We start from the raw sequence: 21,530 nt of genomic DNA, 5'->3' as shown, positions 1-21,530 counted from the left end.
GTGAGAAATAATCCCACAAACATCAAGGTCAGTGAAGGAGGAGAGGAGTTTCTCCCCTTCAGGCCTGAGGACGAGACCATGGTGGAAAGTATGTGCTTGATTTAATTTTTTTTTTTTTTTTAAGTAGTGATGCATGTGTATTGAATGGAGGCATACTGATTTCAGCTGAAAAAGAAATCCTTATCTGAGGCTAAATTGAGTTCTAACAACTTAAAGTAGCTAATGATTTGCCCCACGGAATGTACTTCAGCAGCTTTGTAGTCAGTATCTAACACAAAGCTGAAGTCAGTAAAAAGTTCCAACTGTCACAGAAGGCTTTGGGCCAGATCCTTTTAACTGAAAGTGTATTTATAGCTTCCTATTACACAGAGTAACATAAACATCATCTCTTATTTACGAGTGATTCAATAGTATAAGGGCAACATGCTTACTGCTATGAGAAACTACCAATTATACCGGTTGTTTTCATGATGATTTTACATTTACTTTCTTTTCACTTGTTTCATTAAAGTTCTTTTGATTTCCTTTTTATATGATAATTTGATTTTTTATTTTTTTTTTTTAAGATTTCACTTTTCTGTCCTCTGTCCTCTTGCTGTGGCAACACTAATGATTTTACTTCTTCATTCAGTTATTGCTCCTTTACCCCTGCTTTTTTTCCAGCAGACATCAGAATTTCTTTCCTTTTTCTCAACACATGGTACTTATCCTTTGATCCTTTCACTGCAAATATCTTGTCTGTCTTTCTAGTTTTCTACTTTTTTCTGCTTCCTCACTTGCGTTTGCAGTTGTATTACACCTCTTTTCACTTGTCCTATCTCATAGTTTCATCTTCTCATTTTCTTTCCCTTTTAAATCGTTCACAAGGTGTGCCAAGAACTGATGACATAAAAGGATTAAAGCTAAAGTACTTTGCATTTTAGGAGGCTTTTTGAAGCCGTATGCTTTTCTGATAATTAATATGAAACTCTTTCCATCAACTTTCTCAGTTTTATTTCATCTCTGAATTTAGTCTTTGTGTGGAATGGGTAAAAATTAATTTAGGCCTCCATCTCCCTTTTTCATAGCAAAAAAGGAGGAGGGAGGGAAGAGACAGGTAATGCTAAGGCTGAATCTCTTTGAGATCTTCATACTCAGTTTTGGTATAAGGATGCAGTTTATTAACCCTACAGAACTTAAGAATCCATAATAAAACTAAACCTCTTTTTCTCCCAGTATAAAACCCCTTCTTATTATTGTGTTTTTCAAGGAGAATACATTCAATAAGGTATATGAACTGTTCTTGTGTTCTATTTTTAACCTTCATCAGGTGCTAACTAACTATTTTTCTGTGGATGTGGGATAATAAAGAGTCATTAATATTGCTTAGGGAGCAGTTCTGGAAGGTGAACATTTTTTTTCTACATGCATGCATGCACGCCTTTAAGAGGGTCAAATGAGAAATCCACAGGGAAGAGCAAGAAGAAAGACAAAGGTAAGACTTACCTGAAGCTGTTCACTAATACATAGGTTGCAGCATAGTCTGTACACCATTTTACCAATTATCTTTACTGTGCTTCAAGCCCCTCATATCAACTGTAATTAAGTATTTACTGTCCAAATTGGACACAGGAATGGGGTTTTACAGCTTGAAATTGTTAAGGAGCCTTATCGATTGCGCTTCAACAACTATATAAAACCATAGAAGGTACTAAAAGGTAGAAAAACTAGACCTCCAAAATATAATTTATTCATTTGAATTAATATATAAACCAGAAATTTTATGGAAAATTTCTTATGATTAATTAAAAGCTTTTTGTTTGTTATTGTTTTCATTTCTTTCTGCAATGTCTGACTCCCAATTAAAATAGTAATTGTTCATAATTCTACACCAGAACTAGGTGAATCGAGGTATCAAGTCAAACTGAAGGGAAATATTACATCAGACATGGTCTTGGAAAACACATCAGGAACTGGATATCCATCCATTCTTGATAAACAGAGGACATTTTCTCTCTTGCCTTGCTGATTCTGTAGCTGTTTGCTTTAAAAGAATGCAAAAGCTATAAAATACATACCACAACTTTATGTCATTCTGGGTATCACTTTTATAGGAATGCATATCAATTTAATATAGAATCATAGAATAGTTAGTGTTAGAAAGGGCCCTAATATCATCAAGCTCCAACCACATGCCATGGGCAGGTGTCGGAGGAGCGACATGAATCAAGAAGGCAGTCTCAATATGAGTTACGCTCCTTGTTCGATTTATTGCACAGGCTCACCTAATTTATACCACTGGTGATAGTTTACGTGACAGCTGTACATCTTTCATTGGCTACATAAACCTGTCCACGCGTCTGTCTATACATTGCTATTGGCTAAGCTGAGTTTTACACACATATCTCTGCAACAGCAGGGTGCATGCCTTGCGATAAGCGGTGCATTCCTTGTCGCCAGCAAGCTCCTGTTTCAACGTTCTGCTTACATTTCTTTGACTCCAGGCCTCCCCGGCTCAGCTGAGTCAGAGAGAGTTCAAGGCGGTCTCACTCGGCTCTAATCCTGGGTTGTGCAGGCCCTCATGAGATTCAGAATTTATGTTACCCAACCACTGTTCCACAGGCAGGGACACCTCACTCTAAACCATGTCTTCCAAGGCTCTGTCCAGTCTGGCCTTGGACACCACCAGAGATGGAGCATTCACAACTTCTGTGTGCAATCCATTCTAGTGCCTCACCACCCTTACAGTAAAGAGCTTCCTCCTTATATCCAATCTAAACTTCCCCTGTTTAAGTTTGAACCCATTACCCCTTGTCCTGTCCCACAGTTCCTAATGAAGAGTCCCTCCCAAGCATCCTTGTAGTCCCCCTTCGGATACTGGAAGTCTGCTATGAGGTCTCCACACAGCCTTCTCTTCTCCAGGCTCAACAGCCACAACTTTCTGAGTCTGTTTTCATACAGGAGGTGCTCCAGTCCCCTGATCATCCTCATGGCCCTCCTCTGGACTTGTTCCAACAGTACTATATCCCTTTATATGTTGAGGGCACCAGAACTGCACACAATACTCCAAGTGAGGTCTCACGAGAGCAGAGTAGAGGGGCAGGATCATCTCCTTCGAGCTGCTGGTCACGCTCCTTTTGATGCATCCCAGCAACTAACACCACAAAAGTAACCTAAAAGCCCCAAAGGGCTGTGAGCTGCATTCTTTTCTGTCTTTATCCTGAACACTTCCATGTCAGGAACAAAACCTTATTAAAAAAGCAGTATTCTGAATAAGATTTGCATCTTATTTGCCTAAATTAATAGGAATTAAGCTGTGCATAGTAATAGAAATGATTGTATTACTTGACTCCTTTTCATATTTTTCTTATAGAAGAAATAGTGAAATCATAAGTTACATAATCACTTACAGAAACTGCAAGTGACCAAATTCGTTGGTTGTTAAGCAAATGTGGTAGATCCTCCATGTTACCACTTCATAAACATCATACTAATAGCAATAATGTTATAATATGATATTAAAAAGCAGCAGGGGTTCATTCTCATAAACTTCCTCTGTATTCTAGTGCACTTGACTCCTAATTTTCTTGTGCTTTACTGCGGGGTTATTTGTCCTTGAAAGCATTCTGTCTGACTATAAAGGAAGCTTAAGTCCTTACCTAGTCAAAACTAGAGCTGAAAATTTTCCAAAAGGAGTGTTTCTTGCAGCATACTTGAGGACAAATTTCCTTACTTGCAATACTCTTTTGCCACTGGCATATTCTTGTGAGTGTTGTGGAAGAAAACCAGCTTATAGATCACACAGGAACCCCAAAACCTACAATTCCTTACAGACGCCTTTATTACACCTGAATAACAGGATTTGGGAATACCCTCATTTGGAATTGACCTAGCAGATACTCCCATCACCCTGCCTTACCACCATGTGTTAGTTCCCCCATGCTGTTATTCACAGCACCTCTCTTAAAAGTCTTTGATATAGGCAATATATTCTGCTTCTTATTACAAAGTTGTAAAGTGATTCAGGTCCACTCAGCAGTCACCTGTATCATAATCCAGTTTATCACAATTACTCTTTCTGGCTATATATTTTTAGGTAGAGAACTTCTGATTTCAGTAGCTCTTTTCAGAGTTATTTCTGGGAATAAGACAATACTTTTTTATATTTTTTTAATATTTAGAAGTATTTGTTTTCATCCTGTTATATTTTGAAAATAAAAATTAGGTTGGTCAAATAAATTGATATTTTCTAGAAAAAAAAGATACTGGTGTCTTGATTTGATTCAGAAATTGTACTTTCTTGTTGAAAATAAATTCGAAAGCTTAAACGATACACAGAATACTGTTCCTAAATGTCCTATTACTTTACCACCAATTTAGTACCTAATTTTCTTTAATATCTTGACATGTCTTCTTAAACATTTTAAAATTACCGTTGACTTTACTGTTTTATTTTGAATATTATCATATGTAACTTTCTGTATTGCTCCAGAAATGCCTAGTGTCATTTTTGGGGTAACTGCTTAAGCAGAGTCCTTTGCTTTTGCTGCGTAAGGTTCCTTAGCTTCATACATGTCCTAACTATTTTGTAGAGGAAAATAAACAGACTAAATCCTGGTCTTAGTGATTGTGGAAAAAACCTAAATGCTGTTCTCGTGATAGCCAGTTTCTCAATAACACGAGACAGCACCCTTCTACAAGTTAGTCTGGAGACAAAGTTATACTCAAAATGTTGCTACAGGGCAAAGGGAATATGCATCTCAGAGCCATGAGTTTTTGTAACCTTCTTATTTTTTAAGCAGAATAATATATGAAATTGTCTAACTAATACAGGAAGAACCTTATATTTTTTATACAATATAATTGTTCATAGTGATTACCCTTTTTTTCTTTGTTATGCTTACCCTTTCAGTGTCACTCTGGATCCTAAAGCTGGCCCTCCAGCCTGCCTCAAGCAGGATGTAGGTATGTGGGTAATGACAAATTTACAATACCTTGAGGTCCTTCCTAAGAAGAATATGGTGTTCACAAGGCCAGGAACCTCACTGGTGGCATTGGTTTGAACTTATTTTCACATTTTTTCTTATCACACTCTCATTCCTTCTAGGGCACTCCTAGCTGAAGTTTAGAAGCTATTCATTCAGCAGCCTCTCCCAGCCTCAGCTGATGGAAGAGAGTCTCAGGGTTTGCACAGTGACCACTTTTATGTGTGAGAGTCTTACTATCAGTGATGGTCTCAGGGCTTCAACTGCACTGTCACGCAATAGTCACTTGATCAACAAGAAGCTTTTAAAATAAGCTAAAATTAGGTCAGATCAAGCCAGAGCCAGACAAGTCTTGAAATCCTGTAATGCCACATCAATATAAAGCTTACATCCTTGTAATAAAGACAAAGATCATGTTTATTGGACTATACTGATAGTCCTGAGAACTTCACTGCAATTGAAGTACTCTGCTTCAGTTTTCACTGCTAAGGCCAGTCTTCAAGAATCCCAGACCCTGAAGGCAAGAAAGTCTGGAGAAAAGAAAGCCTTCCCTTCATCAGGGATGATCACATTGGAGATCATTTAGGCAAACCTGTGAGCCCAAATTTTTGCTGAAGGAGTTGGCAGATGTTATTGCTAAGCCATTCTCCATGATCTTTGAGACGTCATGGACAGCAGGATGTGTGACTCAGGGACTGGAGGAAAGCTAATGTCACTCCAGTCTTCAAAAAGGGCAAGAAGGACTCAAACATACAAAAATAAGCAATTAAATGAATGTTTTGACATAGAAAATATGGCTTCCTTGAGCAATACCTTAAGAATGACTTTTGAGCTCAATCAAAGGAATTTAGTTTTTTAGTTCAAACTAGTATTTGCCCAGGACCAGGACTTAAGTCATTTCTTCCCTGTAGTGAAAAAAGGCCAGACACAGGGCAGATCATCTCCCCAGCATCCATGTTAAATTATGCCATAGTTCTTTCCCAGATTCTGGAAACAGCTAGGATGCTCCAAGTCTTTTTTTTTTTTACAGTGACTGTTCTTCATATGGGGCAGGGTAAGAATGGATAGTGACGCAGGAAGACTGGGAGTATGTCCTTATTTTTTGTGCTCATTTTAAAAAAAAAAGTGTTTTAGGCATTTCAGATGCAAGGGAAGTCAATCAAACCTGATTCAGGCTTTTTGTCTTAAAATTCAAAGAAAAATGCAAGTGGCTGAAGGGTTGTCATGGAGAAAAGAAGTAATAAAATTAGTAGGTTGTACAGAAAGATGGTTTTCCCCGTAGACAATCTGTTATGGTAGTCCAAGTTAAATTACCCATCCCATTCAGTCTGAGGCAATAGTATGATGATTGTACACTGCCTGGTGTTGTTTATGGATTGCCTTCTGCCATTATCCAGCATTTTGAGAGAGTGGTGTAATTCCTGGGACCTGTTTGTTTTATAAATGTTAGTATTCAGCTAAAAAAGTCTTTTCTGATCAGACACTCAGATACCCTGCAACCTTTGGTAAGAAATGACCTTGCTTGTCAAGCTTTCGTAGTACATGTTCTGACTGCTCCGGCTTGGTTGCAAGGACTAGTTTTATCCAAGAAGTAGTAGTCTCTGTAATTTGCTACACTCCATAACACATTGCTCAGCATCTGTTACCTTCCCACATTATTAAAGCAGGCTGTTGTACATTACCCTTGCTTAAATAAATATGCCACATTACAAAGAAAAACCTGTACTTAGATTAAAACAGTAAAGCTATGTTTGTTATAGAACTGCAAAATATAGTCTTAAAGTGTTGTGTGGAAGAAAGCATCCACACAGTGGGGTTACTCCAGGGATAAATGCAAGTCTTTCCTTACATGATCATCATCATGTGAAAGTAATGAAGGCACTGTTGAGGGACCTCATTAAGAGTGATATTTTTTCTTTTGGCATTACTGTTTGGAAATTTTATAAAATGGAGACTCAACCCTTTCATACACTTTGTGTGTTAAAGCAATTTAATAAGTGGGAACAGCTGTGACTTTAATCACATAAGAAATAAACCCTTCCATTATGCCCTGCTGAATACAGAGACAGAATGCAACAACTAAACACCAAAAGGCAGGAGGCAGTCAGTGGGGTATTTATCTCCTTTTATTGTTACATGATATGCTAACTTCTGTTAAAGCAATGCTCTTTTAAAAAAAATCTATTATTGACTTAGACACAGATAAGATTCATCAGCAAAATTATAGTATTTTTAAGCCATATAAAGGTTAATGTCTTATTCTTTGACAGACTTTAAAAACTTATCTTGCCTTTAAACACTTTATACATTAATTTCATAATTTTCCATTCACAGATTTGCATTTTGTCAATTACAATACATGAGCAAGAAAATCAGTTGGAAGTACAGTATATTCTGTTGATTTCTTACTCTCCAAGCCTTGAGTAAGAAAATAGACCTTTCCTTCATAAAGTTATCAAAAAGGAAATAATACGTTTGCCTGTACAAAGCCCAAGTAGAGAAGTGTTTTATTTTTTATGGGTATGAAAGACCAGCCTTGCTACATTTAGTGAGTCTTTTCAGATAAGTAAAGGTTGTAAATTAAGGCATATAGCCCTAAATTATGGGATTGCCCTGTGTAGTGGGGAAAAAAGTTAAAAATACCTTTATTTTAAAGATAGAAGAAATGTGGGAAAATATAAGCTGAGGGGTTTTGGATGGCAGAAATGAAAGAAGGCAATACTATGTGCTAGGAGAAAACTATGTATTTTATAATTAAACCCAAAATGCTTAGTAATTTGTATTGCTTTTTTTTTTTTCTCTAGTGCAGATCTTTAAAATGCTTTGCTTCTGTAATTGCACATGTGCCAAATCTTAAAAATGAGGAAACAAAAGCATAGAGACACATGCAGTGTTATTAATCCCAACTAACTTTAGATTGCTCTGTGTGGGCTAGTTATCTGGGGGTTTTGATATGGACAGGTTCTCCTTATGTCTTCAGTGCATCACTAATGTTAAAGTTTGCAGTCTTATTCTAAAACATTTGAAGACATCTTAATTAGGTCAGGTGAATTGATTTCTAAAGCAGTTTTCATTTATGGAAATTGAACCCATGGAATCTAACTCAGGTAAATCACACTCTGTGATTTTTATCAGCATCAGAAAATAAGTCTCTGCAATGCTAGTAAGAGACTAGTCTTTTATGTCCTGGTGTGAAATTTAAAGTAGGTTATTATACTGGAGAGTGAGATTTGAATGATGGGAGATTACATAAAAGTATCAAATATCTCAGAGCTTTCACATGAATTAAGCCTGTTCTGTTACCCGTCCAAATTTAAATTTTAAAGTTAGATGCTGGAAAAAAAATATCTCATGAAGTCCCTTCTGCCTGAGAAAGGCCATTATATGGTTTTAATGAGTTTTACACCTTGCAGATTAATTGACAATGCCTATTTCAAACGAACTAACAATAAAAGCTTGAAGTGAGTTTTCTACATAGGAACAGCAATGGCCAGAAATAATGAAGAGATCCATCAGCTTAAAAGAGGTCATGACATTTTCTTGAGCTTGATAGAATTCTGGCAAACTTGAGAAGGTTTCTGATCAGCGATGGGCCTGTAAGACAAACTCTGGGCAGCTGTTCCAGGAGAAGCCAGTGAACACAGATGAGGTTGTGAAAGCTATGGGAAGACCGGTTCTGGCAAGGGTGGGCTGAATAATAGGTGTTTCAAGAAACAGAAGCTACTGATGTCCAAAAAAATGGGGAGAGACACATAATGGGAACACACATGATTGGATGAGATTCATTTAATTTGTTTTCAAATATTTGCGGTATGCATGTTTCCTGCCAAGCAAGATTTCTTTCATGCGTGTTGATGAGCTACAAGTACTTTTAGGGAATATCTTATTACTCTTTACCTTTTTATTATTTCTATTAATATTCAGTTAATATTTCATTTTATAGGGAATATTTTACCTGATGTACAATGGAATGAACTGAATTGTTCCCTGGAGTGTCATGAACTGTAAAGAGAGGCTGGTAAGAGCAATTTTAGTATAGATGCCCTTGTTATAAATTTAATTTTGGCAACATGGATCCAAGCCATCAGTTTCCTCATTTGATAAAGTGTGAGTAAAGAATTTTCATCACCGTGACAAGGCCAAGAAGACATCTCTACCCATCATGGTTTAACGAGTCATACACATCAAAGGATACGACATCCTTCCAAAATCCTTATAGAGTACATAAAATTCGCATACCAGCCTGACTGATCTCCAGGTAGCATTCTTCTACTGTTCTCAAAAGCTTGAGGTGTACAGATGTCATCTGCCTTCGGCTCTCATTTCTTCCTTTCAGTAACTTTTGCCTATTGAAGTAACATACATAGCTGTCCTTCCAAATCCTTGGATATTTGGCCTGCTTGAAGATTTGTATCTAGTTACTTTACATTTGTCTTTCCATGTCCTTCTGAGTTGTTCTAGCAGACAAATTACTTGCTTCAGTATTAATTATACTATTATTATTAATTAATTATATCAAAGTTCCCTTGTGTCATTATAGTTTTAGGTCATTCATGTACAGTAGCTATGTAATTGTCAATTTTCCATTCCTGATAGCTCATCTCCATAGTCTTTTTGTTTTTATTTTTTTTACAGAAAGTGGACAGTAATTTTATCAATGAAAACTGTATGTTTTTCTAAACTCTATTAACAAATATTTTCAAGAAGACTAATTCCATTAATGATTTTGTTGCTGAACAAGAAATACTTTGTTAAATGTATGGAAATGAGAAATCCATGAAGAATTTCTAGAGTAAACTTTAGCAGGTTAGTAATTACTCAGTTAATAAGTTTGTGGGGTTTTTTTTCTTTTTGCATCAAACGGCATCACTTTTTTCTGCATGCTAGACATCTACAGTGCTTTGAAATAATTTGCAGTTCACTCGGGAAATTTAGCAGTTAAGATTACTTTTTTTAATATTTTTAAGTGAATAAAATACAGGCTCTGTAAATGCTTTTTGTATTTCTTCTCTGTGACAGAAAACTTGAATGGAAGACAGTTATTTCTCAGTTTACATAAACACACATTTGCCGTAGCAGCATATGCCTCAGTCTATGCAGGAATATAATGAGAAATTCTGCCTGCTTTTCCACAGTTCCCTGTCCTTCCACCAGATTCGTAGAACTAACATGTAGGGTCATGGCAAAGCAATGCTGCAGCACCAGGGATGTACGAGTTCTAAGTGATGACTAGAGAAGCAGGAGACAGCAGCAGTGTGATACAGTACAGGTGGAATGTCCTCTTTCTTGTAAATTTCTTTAGTAAATTTGAAGTAACACAAGATCTTTGAGTACATACTCTATAGCTCAAATGTAAATTCAGTTAGAAGATGAAGGTGCTGACTACCTTTACACTGAAGAAGATATTTGAAATAGAAAAACCTGTGACCTTTCTATTCTTTAGTCTCTCCAGCCCCGTAGTAAAAAAAGCTGACTTCCGAATGCCATGACTGATCCTTAGTATTTTAAAGTCAGCATGTCTCCACTGATTCAAATTTAGATCTTCTAAAGATGAGATTTTTCAGGTTTTAAAAGTTTCATTCTCAAAATGGGTAAAATGTATCTGTGGGAACTACAAGTTCTCCTGTTCCCATTATGTGGATAATTAAATGTCCTGGGTTTAGCAGTAGCAGTCATTTTTCTCTTTCTTGGTAGCTAGTGCAGTGCTGTGTTTTGACTTTCAGCTGGGAACAGAGCTGAAAAACAATGATGTTTTGGTTTGGCCGAGGACTTTGTGGGCCTCATGCTCTGCCAGGGAGGACGGAAGCCAGGAGGAAGCAGAGACAGGACACCTGACCCAAACTGACCAAAGAGGTATTCCATACCACAACACGTCATACCCTGGAGGGAACTGGGAGTTAGCCGGAAGGGGAGAGTGGACTGGAGGGTTGGAGGAGGTATCGGTCGGTGCTTGGTCGGGCTGGGGGGCAAGTTATCGGTCACCAGGTGATGGGGTGTTGTATTCTCTTCCCTTGTTATTTCCTTTATCATTACTAGTATTGGCGGCAGCAGTAGTGATTTGTGTTATACCTTAGTTACTAAACTGTTCTTATCTCAACCCATGGGAGTTGCATTTCTTTTCGATTCTCCTCTCTGTTCCCCCAGGAGTAGGGGGAGGGCAAGAAGGGGGGGGGAGTGAGTGAGTGAAAGCTCTCTGGTTGGGTTCAGACCACGACAGTTCTTTTTGGCACCCAACGTGGGGTGAAAAAGGGGTTGAGATAACGACAGATTTGACCGTCACAATGCTGATTTATTGGCTCTCAGAGTTGTTCCTCTTGATCTCACAGCTTCAGAATGTTGTAACTTACTTAGAGCCGGTATTTGCTGTGTTAGTGTTTATCAAGTGTGGGGCTTGGGCTAAGGTTCCTGTCTCAATGTACTTTATGCCAATGACTTGTAATACAGGTGGGCTCCAGCAGCAGGGCGGGATGGACGTGGCTGTGGACTGGTCCCTGGCCATCCAGCTGCTCCTCACCGTCCTGGCCCTCGCCCTCGCCTCCGTCTGCGTGAGGCTCTGGGAAGCAGAGGGGGAGTGGCTCCAGGAGCTGGCAGCTGCTGAAGTGGCCCAGGAGAGCGGCCCCAGGGACCAAGCGGGAGCGGCGGCCACAAGGGGATGGCTGCCGGTGGAGGAGGTCGGGGCGCTCGAGGAGCGGAAGGAGGCGGCTGCCGAGCAACAGGAGAAGGCGGCAGAGGAGCCGAGCCCCGCAGAGGAGCCGAGCCTCGTGACGGCATTCCCCTAAAGCCGCCCGCCGAGCCCCAGGAGGATGCAGGAGACCCCGCAGCATTTCCCAGCAAGGCAGAGGAGGAAGATCTGGACTCAGAAAAAAAGAAGCTGGTGGTGGGAGAGCCGGCAAGCACAGCAGCTACACCATCCCCAGTGACAAGTACAGCAGCATCGTTTGAGAGTTATGAAGGTTTTGGATGGCCTTTGGGTACCCTTGGGACCTGCCTGCTGATTGTGATGGTGTTCACCATGTTGGCACACATACAGAGTGTGTTTTACCCACCACCATTTTGTGTGATCTCAGAGGTTAAGCAGAGTCGGGTTTGGGTCTTGTCTAGCGTTAGACAACAATATGGGAGGACCAAGAGGTTTCTCCCAAGGCTGGACAGCCATGAGTGGCAGGGCATGTGGGACAGTATGGGCAAGTATCTAGTCCACTGGGCCCCTCCAGTGCTTTGGAAGCATTGGAGATGGAAGGCAGCTGTATGGAGTCCCCCAGCAACAAGATGCAGAAACTGCTGAAGGGGACAGTGAATTATTTTGAGCCTGGTGAGCCCATGGCACTTCAGGCCAACAAGAGCAGAGATGCAACATAAAGATGGACTCATGATCGAGGGGTGGACTTAGCAATGGACACTATTGTCCAGGTTATTCACGAGTGTGAACACTGCACACAGCCTCTTGTGTGAAAAAGACTGAAAGACTGTTACAAGAGGTGGAGCCTGACATCATGGACCAGATGGACTCAGCAGCTTTATAGGGACTAGTCCATGCTCTACGATGAGAGTGCACTTAGATAAGAGTGATGGTATATTGAAAATGTAGGATCTGAGCATGACATGAATGGGATGGAATAAGGGGTGGATAATGTCCTGGTTTTAGCAGTAGCAGTCATTTTTCTCCTTCTTGGTAGTTGGTGCAGTGCTGTGTTTTGACTTTTGCTCTGGGAACAGATCTAATAAAAATGATGTTTTGGTTTGGCCAAGGACTTTGTGAGCCTCATGCTCTGCCAGGGAGGAGGGAAGCCGGGAGGAAGCAGAGACAGGACAACTGACCCAAACTGACCAAAGAGGTATTCCATACCACAACACGTCATGCCCAGGGGGGAACTGGGAGTTATCCAGAAGGGCGAGGTGGACTGGAGGGTTGGAGGAGGTATCGGTCAGTGCTTGGTCGGGCTGGGGGGGGCAAGTTATCGGTCACCTGGTGATGAGGTGCTTTATTCTCATCCCTTGTTATTTCCTTTATCATTATTATTGGTGGTAGCAGTAGTGATTTGTGTTATACCTTAGTTACTAAACTGTTCTTATCTCAACCCATGGGAATTGCATTTTTTTTTGATTCTCCTCTCCGTCCCTCCAGGAGTAGGGGGAGGGCAAGAAGAGGCAGGGAGTGGGTGAACAAGATGTCAGGCATTGGTTAAACCACGGCATTAAAGAAGAATTGCTGATAGTCCACCTGGGTCCTGAATAAGCTGGGAAGTGTTTGGGTGCAAGGTCAGGCTGGGAAGCAGCCTGGGGAGTGATTGGTTGTTTATAGAATGGAATTTATACTGACTGAAAACAGTCACTGGGAATGATGCAGTTTCTGTTTGGCTTCATGGCTCAGATCCATATCTTTATGCTATATATTACCATGCTTGAGTGAATAAAGTAGGACTAGTTCTGAAAGCAGAGTGTGTGTGTTTAGCCTCTTTTATTACAGACACCGCAGTAGCCATCCTAGGAAAGGTAAACACAACTACTCATCTTATCACTTAGCTGTTACAAACTTACAACTTATTATCTTTGCTATTAATATCTCTGCAGAAGTTCAGTCAAAACACTATTAGTTTTCCAAAGAGTTTTCTTCACTGCCGAAAAGCCTCTGTACGAAAAGCATGAAAGAAACTGTTAATGGTACTATAACAGGATCTTTAAGCTCTCAGCCAGGTGCCATATTCAGCTGGGAAAACTAACTCTGATCTTTATTCTGTGTACAGTATTGTGAACTATGAAGGATCAGATGAGATTTTGTTGTATATTGTCAATAAGCCATATTTTTTTCCTGATACAAAAAGAATGTATGAACTTCAAAAGTGTGTCAGTATCAGAGTATCTCTATACTTCAAGTATACAGACTGATGCTGTTAAAGAATAAAGAATGAATCAGTATATGTTTCCAAGCCCATTTCCTTGATGGAAGAAGGAAAACAGCTGTGTGGATGTTATTATTCTCTGTCCTGGAATATTAAAGTAGTGGAATACTTCAGATATAAATAATCTTGCCAAACATGGGTATCTGTAACATAGATATCTAGAGCTAGGCTAGACCCTTTAAGGCTAACTTTGAGATTCACGGAGAGAAATAGGTACGCTTATAGGCACATTCACCTATTCTAATTTAGAACACAGCTCAGGCTTTCTTCTTCTCCAAAAATACCTTTCTCTCCACTGCTTATAAAAGGAAATAGTACTTAGAAATATGTAACGAGATGCTTTCCTGTAACCTAGCTACATTGCTCACTATACTTAATTAGTCATGAAAGCAAATATATATGCAGGTTTAATTTCTTCTAACAAAATTTTATGCAGAAGTTTGAGATTGCAAAAACTCTGAAGTGTAAGCAAGGCTAATAACAAAAAAGGAGAATGATTTGCTGTTGAATTATTCTCTCCTTTATTGTGCATCAATGAACTTCTTTTAAATTAAATGAATTATCATACTTCAAATTAACTCAATTGCTAAAGATAATCAAATCAAATAAAAAATCTTACAATATTAATTTGTTTAGGAATTTGTGTCTGCTTTTCTTTTTTTTTTGTTTGTTTGGTTTTGGTTTTGTGTGTTCTTTGGTGTATTTTCTTTTAAAGGACATAATGTTCCAAATCTTGAGTATGCAGATTTTCCTTCAGGCTAAAGAAATTCATAGTCCATGAAGGAAGTTCTACTTTACTGCCACCCACTAAAGAGTGAACAGAAAAATCATTAGAACTCATTGGTTAGAAGCCAATTCAGTACATTTAATTTTTGGTAACATTTAAAGGAGACATTACTATTGCTAACTGAGTTATATATACAAGAAATTACATACTGCACTTCAAAGTAACCAAACAGCTTACTTTCCAATCAAAATAAAACACAGCATTAGACCCAGTCTTTAGACAGCATAAATTTTATTATCTCTGTGGCAGTCTAGGAAACTAGCTGAAGGTCTAGTCTAACCCTATTAATATTCATGATTTACATCCCTGCTTCCTCTTATAACATTATTTATAATCTTTTTAAATTCCTGGTTCTCCTGAGTCTCTTAAGATAGTAAGTAATCTCTCTGTAGCTTACCGATCATATACTTCTCAGTTTCAGCTGAGGGGCTTCTTTACTTTTCCTATGACTGGATCAGATTTTTTTTCATATTTGCCATTTCATTGGAGCAAGACAGTGTTATTTTTTTCCCCTCTTTTATTGTTTTGGTATTTGACATAATATCAGAAGTTTTCCATGAATGTAAATATATCTACCTATTTTCTGAAGTACTTATTCTAGGTTTCAATTAATGAAAATCCTGCAACAAAAATACATTCCTAGTTACTGCTCAGAGTCAGTCTGTGCAAAAGAACATTATTTTTTTTTTTTTTTTGACTTCACAATTCATATAGAGCTATGCTGTGAAATTCCTGTGGAAAGGAAGTGATAGGCTTGCCTCTGAAGTGTAACATGCATCTAGAGGCATCTCTCTGTCTGTTAGCTGGTTTATATGTTTAACTGTGTATGTTTGAGATCCTTCTGGGTGTATGTGTTCATTTCCATAAACATCCTGTCCTTTCCCATGACCAGATTTGACTCATTCTGTGTAGTATCATCTCAGTGGACTTATATAACAGAAGAAGATGCCATCTAAAGTAATATTCTCAGAAGCTGCCCCTGAATGTTCAGCTGCAACCAAGCTCCAAGTACGTTATCCATATTAACAAGGCTCCTTCTGTAATGATCTGCTGCTGTACTTAGGTAGAGTGTCAGAATTCATATCATCTGAGTCATTGTAATTCTGGATGGATGGTGATTCTTGGTATTCAGTGAATAAAGATCTAACTTTTCTTTAGAAAAATAAGATCCCAAATATATGATGTTTTAGAGAAAGATCATGATTCTTTCTTCTGTAAAACATTCTTTGTTGTAGCTGGAATTAAAGAAAATGTTTATTAAGCTCCAGACATATGGCACAGATTAGAAAACTTCTAGGATGGAGCTCTGATTGGTGGGTTAATTCTAACACAATAGATTAATCAATGTAAACCACATAGCTCAGTTGAAACTGCTGTTCCAAATTGCCAATTTCATCCTCTTCCAGCAGAGAAAATGCCAACCTTTCTCTCTGCAGTAAAATCTTCTTGTTATAACAATGAAGCAACTCCAGAGTTACTGTTATTGTGAAACATCTGGTAACTACAAGATGTAGCTCCTGTGAGATAATCACATCCCTGTAAAATTAGAAGAACTTACTGAACTTTGTAGTATTTCATGTTTTGTAATACCCCTGAGCATGGTTGGCTCATAATTCCGTAATCACTTTACCTCTGCACCAGAAATTAAACCACAGATGCTACACTTTGCTGTAACGGCCACCGCTTAACATAAATAAATGATCAAAATAACAGTATTGTTCATATATAAAATATATACACCATAATAAATACCGTGGGATTGAAAGTAGCTGGGAACACACTAAAATAGGTGCAGAAGGCCTCATTATGGACAGCATTAAAAATAGATCCAAAGATAGAAAAGTGAAAAAATGAAAACAACAGCTCTTTATTTCCACTGCACTACGTTTATTGTGAAATTTGTATCATTTTCTTCCCCTGTTAGAACACTTTCTTTCCAAAATAGTAGCGTAGTCTGGAACAACTTTTCTGGAGTCTTCTTCTTCAGCAACTTAGAACAAAAAAACAAAACCAAAATTAAAAAAATTAAATTATGTATTTTGCTAACATAGAAGAAATGTGAGCCTCTAAGTAAAGCATAGGTCACCTAAATAAAACTAACTCCCAGAGATAACGAGAATTTTTCTTAAACTTTTGAAATTATATTGTTTTTAATATCTGTAAATCAAAAGGGAAATTTTTCAGACAAAACCAGGTCCTCAGAGTGAAACAGTTCCTGAAGTAATTACAATAGCCACTGTTGCTCTCTGAGCACCACTTACCTTATCCCCTGATCTGGACAAATCTTAGAAAAATTAGTGAGTCAGAGAATATAGTTCCAGAGTTACAAACAGATATAATAAATAACATACAAAAAAAAATGTATTTTTAGACAGTTTCCACTTAGAGTAAACAATGAGGAATTTTGAATCAGTTAAAAAAAGAACAATGAGTGCAATGAAGTGAAAACTATATAAATGACACTTCTTGATATTGTACAGGAATGACTGGCAATCCTAAGGTACAGCAGAAGTATCCTTAGCAGGTGATGTTAAATACCTTAAGGGCAGTTTCATCAGGGATAGTTCTGCATCATCACTTACTGCTTCTAATGCATATTTCAGTAAACAGAATTTATCAAAAGGAGTTACATTTTAGTATTACAAAAGGCATCATCCTGAATCATAAGAGAATAGAATCAAATACTGTTTAAGCAGTGTTGGTAGAAAAGGCACAGTCTCATGTTAAAAAACAGTTAACTGTTGTCCCTTGTGATATGACCTCACTTGTGTGTACTGATTTTCTGTGTCCTGAAGCTTGCAGGGACATTTCCACCTATTAAAATGCTATAATTTTGATTTTTATATTGTTTAACAACCATTTCACTTTCACTAACAGGTAGCCTACAGTGACTCAGGCCTTCTAGCACAATGATAATTCATTTTTTATTGTACAGCCAAATATTAGCAACAGTGCTGTATTTATATTATAATAACAAGAGTGGCTTATGGCTTGTGGAGTTTTTTTGTTTGGATTTTTTTTAATGCAACTACTATTTTTTTTTTTGTATTGTTGCTCTAAACTTCAGAATGTAGCTTACATAGGTCTAAGTACTAGATGCCATGTTTATAGTTGATTGAGTAAATTCTTACACTAGGGACACTGGGGCCCATATCCACTGTACTTTTACCAAGCATTGCTGTGGTAAGATATTTCTGAGTTATTTTTTTCTTATACTAAGAAGACGCAGTGACTGTGCACACAGAATGAGGAAATACACTTTGGAAACAAAATAAACTGGGCCTTTAACGTAGCTCTCAGTGAGAGGGAGATTCCCACCATCTGAGAAGCTTTAGACCTGCAATTGCAACTTCTGATTTGAACCTCTAGGAAAACAAACAAACCAACCCCAAAGACACCAAAGAACCAAAACAACTGGAAAAACAAACAAACAACCCAAACCCATACAAACTTTCTGTGTTGGCTTGGTAGAGCCATTTCTAAGGCTCTGTTGCATATATAGTGAGCAGTAGTGGCACATTTGGTATTCAGCAAAATTACCTGTATTGTCTCTACCTACCTTTCACTCCTTCAACACAGTAAAGAGGTATCTACTTGCAGTAGTGTGAAGGGAGGGCTTCTGTGAGCGTGACTTTTAAAAGGTCAAAAATTCTGCTGTGCCTGTAAAGGCTGTTACTGCATGGTACTGAATCCAGCAGAAGGTAACCTAATAAAGCAAAAATTTTATACTTCCTTTAACAATATACTTTTTTTTTTCTGTTTCATTTGCAAGAATGATGTATATAGGTGAGCAAAGGAGATTTGTCTGGTGACCTTAATGGGCAATATGCTACTTTTTTGCAATAGTACTTCTGCACCATATGGCACATGCAAGTGCTAGAGTCTCTTCAGGTGGAGGTTTTTGATAGTTCCATGTATCAGAACTGTCAGAAACTCTCAAGTATTTTTTGATCTGCAGTAAATATAGCCAGAGACACTGTTCTACTATTTTTTATTAAGATGCCATGATGTTAATGGGATATAAGTTTAATCTGCATAAGTCTGGCGTATATGCCTTCAGAAATTGTAATGGACAAGCATACACATTCCAAGCAGGCAGGCACATGGCAGCATAATGAGCATCTGGCAAAAAGCAGTGTCCTCTGCTTGTCCTGAGATTCTAACACATGGTAGAGCCAATGCAGCTACACAGAGAGAGTTCCTGTTTGAGCATGCAACCACCCAGGTTTCCAGCTATGGGTTGTGTGAATGGATATTCCTAGAGGTGGAAAATGATTGCAAACAAGAGCGTAAGAAGTGTGACCAGGTTAATGAACTGCTCTGGTTGATGGCTGAGCTGTAGGAAGAGGTGGGAAGGCTTAGGACTGCTCAAGAGTTTGAAAGGGATTTTGATCAATGGAGCTGTACCGTGCCATCTATGATGTATAGAAGCCAGCTCAGCATGACCACTGGAGAGGTTGGCCCTGGATCTGGTTTGCGCCAGAAGGAAGGAAACATAACATGACAAGGGATAAGGAGGGGTGGAAAAAGTTTATAACATGGACTGTTAATAGAAACCCCTTCTCTAAGATAGCCTTACAAAATAGGTACGAGGCCCTGGGTACAGTAGATTAAACAGGTACGAGGTAGAGAAGTTGAGGAGCCTGTGCAGGCAGTCTTGCAAACATCAGAAAGACCAACCCCTCACAACAAAACCTGCATTAAAACCAATGCCAAGAAGAAACAATGGTGAGTTATGGTCTTCTGTGATTCTCTCCTGTGTGGAAAAGGAGCACCCCTTTGCAGACTGGACCATCTTTTCAGGAAATTTTTTTGCCTCCCTGAGGCCCAAATTAGGAATTGTGCCACAAAACTGAAAAACCTAGTGCAACCTTCAGAATACTGTCAAATCCTGCTCTTTTATGTGGGTGCTAATGATGTGGCAACAAAAAGTTGTCCAACTGTGAGATGAGCTAGCTCATGGTGCCCTAGGTGAAGAACTGGCTGAACAGCAGGGCTCAGAGGGTTGTAGTGAATTGGGCTACATCTGTCTGGCAGCCAGTCACCAGTGGTTCTCCTCAGGGCTCCATTCTAGGGATAGTTCTGCTCAGTATATCTATCAATTATCTGGATGCAGGAGTTGAATGCACCATTAGCAAGTTTGCTGATGATACCAAACTGCGGGGGTGCTGTTGACTCTTTTGAGGGACAAAATGCCTTGCTGAGGGATCTCGATAGACTGAAGCATTGCACTATGATTAATGGGATGAAATGTAACAAATACAAATGCTGGATTCTGCGCTTAGGGTGCAGTAATGCTAGGCACATGTATAAGTTGGTGTCATTTGCAAACTTTCTGAGGGTGGATTGCCTTTGACTTTCTATGCCACTGATGAAGATACTAAACAGTATTGGTCCCAATACAGTGTTCCTAAGGGACACCATTTGTGTTTGATCTTCATCCGAACATTGAGTGGTTGACTACTACATATGACCATCCAACCATTTCCTCATCCATTGTCCGCCATCCAACAGTCCATAAAAAAAAAACGTATCTCTCCAGTTTAAAGAGAAGGATGTTGTGTGCGACTGTGTCAAAAGCCCTACAGAAGTCTTAAGAAGACTTAGCACTTAGGAAGCATTTCTTTACTGAGAGGATGGCCAAAGGAAGATCAGGTTTGAGACCAGGGAAACTGAAGTTGTGCAAGTCCCTGGGGCCTGAACAGATGCATCCATGGGTCCTGAGGGAACTGGTGGATGTAGTTGTCAAACCCTTATCTATCACATTCGAGAAGTTGTGGATGTCTGGTGACATTCTTGCTGACTGGAAAAGGGGAAATATAACCCCCATTTTAGAAAAGGCAAGAAAGGAAGACCTGGGGAACTACAGGCCAGTCAGTCTCACCTTGATGCCTGTCAAGATCATGAAGCAGATCCTCCTGGACTCTGTGATAAGGCATCTGGACAAAAAGGGGAACATGGGCAATCACTCTTTTTATTTTGATTACACAGAATTACTTAATGTAGTATGACTTAATAAAGACTCAAAAAATAAAATAGCCATATAAATCAAACAGAACTTTTTCCAACTTCAGTGTACTTTGTCTGACCCCACTGGCAGCTTTTTCAGTTCTCAGCATTTCCTAACTATAGCATTAGCTTTTATTCTAGGGAATAATATATTAAACAGAAAAGAATTATAGAAGAATTTTTATACTTCAGCTTTGACAGTAACTATTTATGTGGTTCTGGGCAAACTAGTTGATGTTCCTATTTTAGTTACTCGCAAGAGTACAGTGAAGACTTGAGAACACTGAATGAAAATGCTAATAATGCCCAAAGGTCTTGTAGTCATTGTACATGAACAGGCCTTCGTTTAATTTGTTGATTTCATGAAGGCATTAATACTCAGACTTCTGGAACACTGACTTTCAGAGCATTTAGAGTTTTATTACAAGGGTAAATTCCAACAAGGCAAAATTTTACAGGCAAGTCTGAGAGCTACCTTTTCACAGATTTGGTATCAGATCTGTCCAGCCTAGTGTTCATGTTCTACACTCTTTGATCTGCTCATGCACAAAAAGTCAGAAAGAATAAGAGCTTGTTTACTTTAAGTCTAATGTATTAGATTTGTTGCTCATAAGTGGCCTTTTACATGCGGACATACACTGGTCAGGATTTCCTAGTATCTTATAATGATTTGGATTTTGCTATCTGGAAGTTAATGGTGAAGTTAAAAATGATTATTTTGTAGGAAAGTAACAACCCATCATCTGCTCTCTACAGAAAAGCACATAAGCAGGTTACACGGAACCATAAATATGAAGGCTCAAAATATCAGTTGAACCCTATTCCGATGTGAAGAATGAAAATACTGGATTTCTTAATGATAATTTATTT

This window comes from Neopsephotus bourkii, unplaced genomic scaffold (assembly GCF_033783945.1).
Source record: "Neopsephotus bourkii isolate Nb327-2 ecotype Australia unplaced genomic scaffold, CSIRO-AGI_Nbou_v1 NB_68, whole genome shotgun sequence".
Classification (NCBI taxonomy): Eukaryota; Metazoa; Chordata; class Aves; order Psittaciformes; family Psittacidae; genus Neopsephotus; species Neopsephotus bourkii.
The sequence above is the reverse complement of the archived record's forward strand: the minus strand, read 5'-3'. Positions refer to the sequence as shown.